Source organism: Theropithecus gelada, chromosome 6 (assembly GCF_003255815.1).
Source record: "Theropithecus gelada isolate Dixy chromosome 6, Tgel_1.0, whole genome shotgun sequence".
NCBI classification, from domain to species: Eukaryota; Metazoa; Chordata; class Mammalia; order Primates; family Cercopithecidae; genus Theropithecus; species Theropithecus gelada.
Window position 1 is genome coordinate 79,229,924 of NC_037673.1, and position 9,297 is coordinate 79,239,220.

The window sequence follows — 9,297 nt, forward strand, 5'->3', positions numbered from 1 at the left end:
TAAAATGGTACAGAAAAGTCAGAGCAGTGGAACCAAAGCTGGGGATTTCTTGAGAACCAGTGAAGATACTTAGCAGTTTGAACTAAATAGACCTTGGCCATATGTAGGCCAATAACCATGCATTAAATATATTTCGACTTTTCATGAAATCTCTCTTGGGTGTCTTTTTTCTTCTATTTTCAAAGACACAAAAAGAAAGAGGCAGTGACATTAAGCATAAATTATCTTAAGCATAAATTATCTCATCTCAGAGATGAGATGATGTAGGTCAAGGTCCAGCACCCTGGAAAGATGGAGTCTAGTGTAGCAATTTTCCTAACTTCCTCCATGTCTTCTAGCTCAGGTAAGCTACTTCCTTCTAGTTCTGATATATGCTATAAATGTATAGCCTGTGTATATATTTGACAACCTATAGCAAACCTTGTTTTAGAATGGTAGGGAGAGAATACAGTAGGTAAATCTAACCATCCCTTTTTGCGCAAGACCCTCTGTCCATATCTTTACTTCAAGAGTCCTTTTAGAGTTGGAAATCAATAGAGTGGAATTCTAGTACTGTCTCTTTTTCAAGAAGACAAAAAATCTTCATGACATCAGAGGATCTGGAATTTATTTGTGGCCACAGAGGCAATCCTTTTCATGCAATGAATGAACTAGCTAATAATACCCAGCCTTGAGCATATTATCTCTGGCTGAATCCCTCTTTTTGTCCAGTTGTATACCACAGAGTATTCATTACTGAGAAATGCATTTGCTTGTAGAGTGATTCTCTCCTTGTGCAATTATTTTGTTGTTTGGATTTTGAGGTCTAAGGTTTGGTCTGAAGGAGACTTGGGTTATTACTAAGCTCATTACCAAGATGTGGAGGAAAGATCTCAGTTCAAGTTAAATTGCATATGTTTGCCCACAAATTCACATTTGTATTAGCATCTTAGCCTGCCTTCTAAGAAATGAAATTTATTTCTCACAGTGAAGGCTGGAAGTCCATTGTCATGGGGGCACAGTAAGAGCCTTCTTGCTTGTTGGAACTCTACAGAGTCCTGAGGTTGCATACCTTACACGGCAAGCAGAATGAGTATGCTAACATGCTAACTCAGATCCCTCTTCTTTTTATACAATTACCAGTCCCATTACCTGATAACCAATAAGCTGTGAATGGATTAATTCATTCATGAGGGCAGAGCCCTCATGACCCAGTGCTTCTTAAATAGTCCACATCTCTCAACACTATCACATTGGGAATTACATTTCAACATGAATTTTGGAGGGAAGAAACATTTAAACTATACAAAATGGAAAAATAAATCAAAATAAAATAAACCTCCTTAGCTTTGCTCAGTGGCAGTATTATGACCAACGAGCTCCATCTGAGGCATGATTACTGCTAATTGAAAACTTTTCCCAATACAACTATTGAAATATAGTTTGGATTGGCATTTTTTGGACAGTCTGTATGGAAACTAAACTTTGTTAGTAAGAAAATAAAAATTAATGATAAATAAAAAACTGCTGACTTAAGTTGATTTATACTTCTGTATCTCATAAAATTGGAATATACATTCATTAAAATTTGTAGCAGTCTAGGAATTTTGACGCTAAGGTAACAGGTGGAGTTTTCTTCCTTATACACCTCCTTGATGCTAGAATAGGGTAATTTATAAGGCAAGAATAAGATCTGAATATATAATAGAAATTGTTTTTAGATGTAAGCACCAGTAGCATTTTAAGTGAGGCAGATAAAATAGACTGCTAATAAAGTAACTGGAGTTGTGTCATAAGATACTGTCAATCTTAGAAGTAGAAAGCTGTGCTTGTCTTGTATCTCTTTCACCCTGATGCTGGATCAGGAAGAGTAGAATTTCTTAAATGTCTTCCTCTTACAAGAAGGGCCTGAGAAAACCATCAAAGGGGACCAAATGACTGGCAGCCCAGGCCAGAGTCCATGCTAAAGCAGCAGTGACATGTAGAGGCATAGAGGGCCATCGAGGGAAATATCTCATTTAAATATTTATTGATACTAGGGTTTCCTCTGTGAACTATCCAGTGGGATCCTTAGATGCATTTTAAAATTAGTTTTCTTATCTTTTACTTATTGGCTTGCAAAAGCTCTTCATAAATTAACTATTTTAGGCATTCGAATAATTTTTTTTTTTTTTTTATTTTGGGTGTAATGTTTTTTGTAAACAAAAAAGCCTACAATTTTGTTTGTTTGTTTTGAGATGGAGTCTTGCTCTGTCCTCCAGGCTGGAGTGTAGTGGCGTGATCTCGGCTGACTGCAACCTCCGCCTCCCTGGTTCAAGCGATTCTTCTGCCTTAGCCTCCCAACAGATGTTTTTATTTGGTACGGTGAAACATGTTTATCTCCTTTATGGCTTTTGGGTTCCTGCTAAGCAAAACTTAACAATTTCTAAATGCAACATCTCCTTCAAAATTGGAAATTTAAACTTATATACTAGTAGCTCACCTTACTACTTCTTAGTTGTTTTAATTATTACGTTGATTTCTCTTTAATCTCTTGTGTCTGTTTCTCGCCTTAACTTTGGAGATAATCCTTCACCAAAAGCTCAGTTTTGGAAATACTCTCAGTGACTCTTCTCTTCTTTGGTACACTACTTGGGTGGTTCTTCATTACTTCCTATTTTCTCTTTAGCTCTCTATGTTTTGCTGCCTGTGATCTGCTCAACACTCATTTCCTAAAACCTGGCCCCCAGGAAGAAATAACCACAATTGCCTTGATCAATAACAAGACACAGAATGTTTTCATTTCTGTGTCAGATTTTGCTTTTCCCAATTACCATTTATAATTTCAAAATATTCACTATCTAAGCAACATAGGAGTAAATACACTTACATTTACATTTCCCTATATTTCTCTCCTCCTCTGGGACCTTAACATGCCCCTAATCTTCACTGACTCACATCCCTCAGCTGATCTCTTGAAGTGGCACCTGTCACCCCAAGAGGGTAGTGAGGGCTGCCTCTGCTCTTTAGCTCATATTGTACCCCAATGCTCTTTGGAACTGTCTGGCAAGGACTCTGTTCTCTCTCACTTACCTAGTAGGTGTGCATTTATTTGTTGGTGACCACCTTGAATCTTCATGGTACCAGTGATTTGAGGTGGTCTGGCAGAGTGGATGATAAAGTCTTTTTACTCTTTGTATTACACTCTTTCAATGGAGTTCAAAAGTTGAGTTATTTAGGCCCAATGAGACACTGAGTTCAGTTGGATTAGATTCCTCAAAAGTCAGACTCTGGGGCAAGAATGTGGGAGCAGGTGGTTTATTTGTGAAGTGTTTGCAGGAAGCAAAAGTAAAGGAGTGGAGAGAGAGAGAGGAGGAGGAAGCACCAACAAAGGTGTATTAAACACTGTGTGTATGGAGGAACAGTGGTTCCATCCTACCAGGAACTCTCTGAAATATTGGTTAGAATACGACTCGGAATTCTCCTACTGGGTGTCTGGGAAGGTTGGGTATTTATCCACTGACTCTCATATCTCACTTGTTAAAGGATGTCCCTGGGGGTTAAATCTCCAGCATTTTGGGGCCATCCCATAGCACTGAACGAGCTCCCACAACTCTGCAGAAAGCCCCAAGACTGAAAAACAGAGACATGTAGACTCTGAAAGGCTGTCGGCCATGCACAGGAATGTCCACGATGGGCTGTCAGCATGCATGGGAATGTCCACCATGGTTGTTGGTGAATGAAGCAGGACACTGACAGCACCTGCCTTTGAGAAATTGAAATTTCATTTTGTAATTATAGCCCCCTTGCTGCATTTACGTGAATACATGTTCCATTGTATTTTCTCTGAGCCAGTGTGAATGCTGGCTGTCTTTTGGGGAACACATTTGCTATCAGCCCACTCCCTACCCTCCTACTCTTCTCCTGCTGATACACTTCTGTCTGGCCTTTCAGTTTTCCAGAACTGTGCGAGTATGTCTGAACCCCAGCAATGTAGACAGGTTCAGTTATTTTTTTTTTTTTTTTTGAGACGGAGTCTGGCTCTGTCGCCCAGGCTGGAGTGCTGTGGCCGGATCTCAGCTCACTGCAAGCTCCGCCTCCCAGGTTTACGCCATTCTCCTGCCTCAGCCTCCGGAGTAGCTGGGACTACAGGAGCCCGCCACCTCGCCCGGCTAGTTTTTGTATTTTTTAGTAGAGACGGGGTTTCACCGTGTTAGCCAGGATGGTCTCGATCTCCCGACCTCGTGATCCGCCCGTCTCGGCCTCCCAAAGTGCTGGGATTACAAGCTTGAGCCACCGCGCCCGGCGACAGGTTCAGTTATTTCCTCGGGGTCCCATTAGGCTTCCATGCACATAGATTTCCCAGTAGTTCCCAAGCTATGGCCTTGACATATCTTAACTCTCAGCAGTGGACACAGCTGTGCTCAAGCTGAGAATCATACTATACAATCTTAAAAACCTGATCTTTTATGTATTTTCTCTTTCCTGACCTCTGCCTACTGGTATTTGACATATTCTATATAAGGTAAAATAAAATGTACTTACAAACAGTTTTTTGCCAGGTTTCCCTAGATACACTTAGCAACCAGCTTCTTAAAACACAGCTTAAGTGCAGACTTAAAGTGACAGCATTTCTTTAAAAAGGACAGACAATTAATTAGTTCTGTCATGTGTAGAATGCCAAATAATTATCTTCTTTTCTTTGCTGCATGCAGTCTCCTCCAATTATTACCTTACAAAGATTTTAGAAGAAATATCTCAAAGAAGTTTGACTTTGGGCAAGTGACATTCTGTCAGAACCATTCCAAGGACAGAAGAGGATGACTGGGACTCAGTGACTACTGAAGTCTACCCTCTTCCATTGATTGATGTTACAGCTCTAGGCAAGGGGACCAGTTCCTCTGTATTGCATTTCCTTCAATTTTAATACAGAAATACTAGTATACTAAAGCACTCCAGGGAAGTAAACCCAGAGGGGCAAGAACTGCTCATGGCAGAATAGCAAGAGGAGCCATGTGGTCATGTTTGCAAACTCTTGTTTAAAATTGACATTAGTTGAGCTTAACTTGCATTGAGGATAACTTCCCAATTAGCGGCTCTTCTGAAATTGCCCTTATAGGGCTTAAGCATTTGTTGTTTGGGTTGTATGCATTCTCATATTGTTGCATATGGGTTGCAGTAGGATTGTTGTCTTTCTTTTCTTTTTCTTTTCTGTTCTGTTCTTTTCTTTTTTTTTTTTTTTTTTTTTTTTTTTTTGAGAAAGAGTCTCACTCCATTGCCCAGGCTGGAGTGCAGTGGTGTGATCTCGGCTCACTGCAACCTCTTCCTCCTGGGTTCAAACAATTCTCCTGCCTCAGCCTCCCGAGTAGCTGGGATTACAGGTGCATACCACCTCACCCTGCTAATTCTTGTATTTTTTTTTTAGTAGAAATGGGGTTTCACCATGTTCGCCAGGCTGGTCTCGAACTCCTGACCTCAAATGATCCACCCACCTTGGACTCCCGAAGTTCTGGGATTATAGGCATGAGCCACCATGGCCAGCCTGATTGACGTCTTTCTGGAGAACTTAGTTTAGTGCTTTATCCACGGTGTATTTAATAAATGCCAAGTGATGTGTTGCATGACTCCTCAGACTTTTATTGATATGTTTCTCCATATTTAGGGAGGCATATCATAAATTCAGAGAGAAATTCAGAATTTATCCTCTTCTATAACTACAGAATGAGGGAAGACTAAGCTATCAATATCTGTCTGCATCTCTCCGCAGTTCATATCTGTGGGTCTCTGTCTCTGTACCTCTATGTATGTATCATTCTTTCTCTCTTTTCTACAACCACATACTCTTTAGATTCCCTGTTCCCTCCAAAGAGCATTTCCTACAATTAAGATGAATCACAATCAGTCTTGCCTTTTCAAGACTCATGAAAGGGGAAACTAAGTGGAATGTAAAAAGCCTAGGTTCTGGGCTTTGTTGCCCAGAATTCATTGTTGTTGGGCGCAGCGGCTCATGCCTATAATACCAACAGTTTAGGAGGTCAGCTGGGAAGATTGCTTGAGATTGAGAGTTCAAGACCAGCCTGGGCAATATAGCAAGGCCTCATCTCTTAAAAAAAATTAAAATTATTAGCCAGTGTGTGCATGTAGTCCCAACTACTCAGGAGGCTGAGGCAGGAGGATCACTTGAGCTGGGAGTTCAAGGTTACGATGAACCACTATCACACCACTGCACTGCAACCTGGGTGGCTCTGTTACATGACCTGCAAGTTACACCAACTTTTTAAAGTCTTAGTTTCATGAGGTTCAATATATTTGCAGGTCCTCATAGTGAGAGAATGACACATACCTTCCCATGCCTGCATGGCTCATGGTACGTCTCTCTGAGGGAGCATTAGACATCCCTCCATTATAGTACATTTGGCCATGTAACATTTAGCCAACATAATGTGAACAGAAGCTCTAAGAGCCATCTTATGGCACTAATATTGGTCTTTTCCTTTGTTAAAAGATCGGTACTGGTGTGTCATAGTTAAGGGTTGTTCCTTCAGCTTTGGTCTCAGTAAACAGAAGATGTTGAGCACAGAAACAGTTGATTCACAATGTAGACCTGTAATGTGAGCAGGAAATAAATATTTCTTGCCGTAAACTTCTAAGATCACATTGTACCTTAGCATAAAGTGATGTATGTATTTTCAGATCTATAAATTGGGAATATATCATTCATTTTTGCCAAGCTAATGTCAAGAAACAGTGAGATAATACATATAAAACTCAAAATATGGTAGTCAATGCAAGGGTTGGAAATAGCAGTTTAAAAGCTTTGGGGGCAGTTCAAAAGACATATTTTTGGAGTCCCTACTTCTTTATTATTATTATTACTTTTTTGAGAGACAGTCTTACTCTGTCACCAAGGCTGGAGTGCAATGGTGCGATCTCGGCTCACTGCAACCTTCACCTCCTGAGTTCAAGTGATTCTCCTACCTCAGTCTTCCAAGCAGCTGGGACTACAGGTGTGCACCACCACACCTGGCTAAATTTTTGTATTTTTAGTAGAAATGGGGTTTCACCATGTTGGCCAGGCTGGTCTCGAAATCCTGACCTTGTGATCCGCCTACCTCCCAAAGTGCTGAGATTACGGGCATGAGCCACTTTGTCCAGCCAACTTCATTATTTTCAAGGTTGCTTTTGGTCAAGGAAAGGCACTTCTTTCTGAAGTAAGCTTTTGCTTCCCTTTTTAGAAAATATCAACGTAGAATTCAAGATACAGTTCTAATTTCACCTCCTCTCTACAGCTTTATCAAATCCTCTGTCCTTAGCAAAATCAATTGCCTCTGTATAGCCATAACAACATTGTGTTATAAATGTTACATAGTGACTTTCCCACTAGTCTATCCAGGCTTGCTGTGGTTTGAATGTATTATTAAAGCTCCTGTTGAAAACTTAATCCCAAATGCAGTACTGTTGAGAAGTGTGACTTGTAAGAGGTGATAAGGTCTTGAGGGCTCCGTCCTCAAAAATGGATTAATGTCATTATTTCAGGAGTGGGTTACTTATTGCGGTAGTGGGTTTCTGACAGAAGGATGAGTTCAGCCTTGTTCTCTCATTCTCTCGCCCATGTGATGCCTTCCACCGTGTTATGACACAGTCAGTAGCCCATCACCAAATGTGGTCCCTTGATTTTGGACTTTCCAGCCTCTGGAACCATGAGCCAAATAAGTTTGTTTCTAATAAATTACTCAGTCTGTAGTATTCTGTTAAGACAGCATAAAACAGACAAAGACAAGACCTTTGGGGTGGAAGTTGATTTTTATATTCATCCAAATAGGCAGAAATTGCAGTGAAGCCTCATCATATAAACAATTTTAATATATGCCAACAAACAACAAAACTTTATGATTCTATTATCTTGTGCAATAACAAACACATCTAGTAACATGTATTCAAGTTATTAGTTTTATATTATAATGAAATTTTTTAAACCTTGCATGCCAGAAGAATGTTTCTGAATTCTTCACCCTATCCATCTCTTCATCATTTAGTTTATAAGCTCAGTGGTTTGAATGCCTCAGTATCTGGATGCACACTTTCCATTTATCCTTTTGTAAATCTACTTTTTTGGTTTCCATAGTTTACTCTGCACAAGAATGTCTGTACTGCATACATAATATATGTATGTTTATTATAGCATAGGGGCAAGTTAGTGGGTTTTCAAAGATAACTTAAAAAACTTTATTGAAGTAAAATAGATAGCAATATAATGTATATAGTTAAAATATGCAATTTGAAAAGTTTTGATAGATGTATACACCTATGAAACCATCATCACAGTAAAAATAGTGAACATATATCTAACACCTGGATATCTTCTTGTGTCCCTTGTCATTCTTCTTCATTAACCACTCCCCATTCCCAAACAGCCACTGACCTGCTTTCTGTACTGCAAATTAGTTGTATTTTCTAGGGTTTTATATAAATGGAATTATGCAGTGTGTACTTTTTTGTTTGGCTTCTTTCATTCAGCATAATTACTTTGAGATGAACGTTTGTGTCATTCCTACTTGTGGGCTACTACAAATATAATGCTTTTTGGAACATTTCTATACATGTCTTTGTGTGGGCATTTGTTTTTATTTATCTTGGTAAATATCTACGAGTGGAATGGCGAGATCATATTCTAAGTTTATGCTAACTTGTTAAGAAACTGTCAAGTGGTTTTCCAAAGTGGTTGACCATCATAGATTCCCACTGGTGGTGTATGAGAATACCAGTTCTTCTACATCTTTGCCAACAGTTGGTTAGTCCTTTAAATTATAGTCATCCTATTAGGTATGCATCTCATTGTAGTTTTAATTTGCTCTTCTCTAACAATTAACACCGTTTAGAATCTTTTCATATATGTATCCGCTATTCACATTTCTTCTTTGGAGAAGTATCTGCTTACATTTATTTAATTTGTTTAATTGAACTATTTGTATTTTTTAAATTGCATTTTGCATGTTCTTTTTATATTTTCAATAAAAGTCTTTTATCAAAAATAGGCTTTGCAAATATTTTTTTTTCCAGTCTATGACTTTCTTTTTATTCTTTAAGAATGTCATTTGGAGAGCAGAAGTTTTTAATTTGGTAAAGTCTGCTTTACCAATATCTTTTTCACTGATAAATGATTGATATTTAAGAAATTATTGTCCAACCCAAGATCATATAGATTTTTTCCTCATCTGTCTTCTAAAAATTTTATAGTTTTATGTATTACATTTAGGTCTATAATTTCTCTTGCATTAACTTCATTATGATATAAATTAGGTATCAAAGTTCACGCTTTTGCATATGGGTATTCAGTTG

At 38.8% G+C, this 9,297-nt stretch overlaps 1 pseudogene; it reads left to right on the top strand.

The window, feature by feature from the left end:
- Positions 1-1,324: 1,324 nt before the first annotated feature.
- On the top strand, positions 1,325-1,456 carry LOC112627325 (annotated as a pseudogene).
- Positions 1,457-9,297: the final 7,841 nt, after the last annotated feature.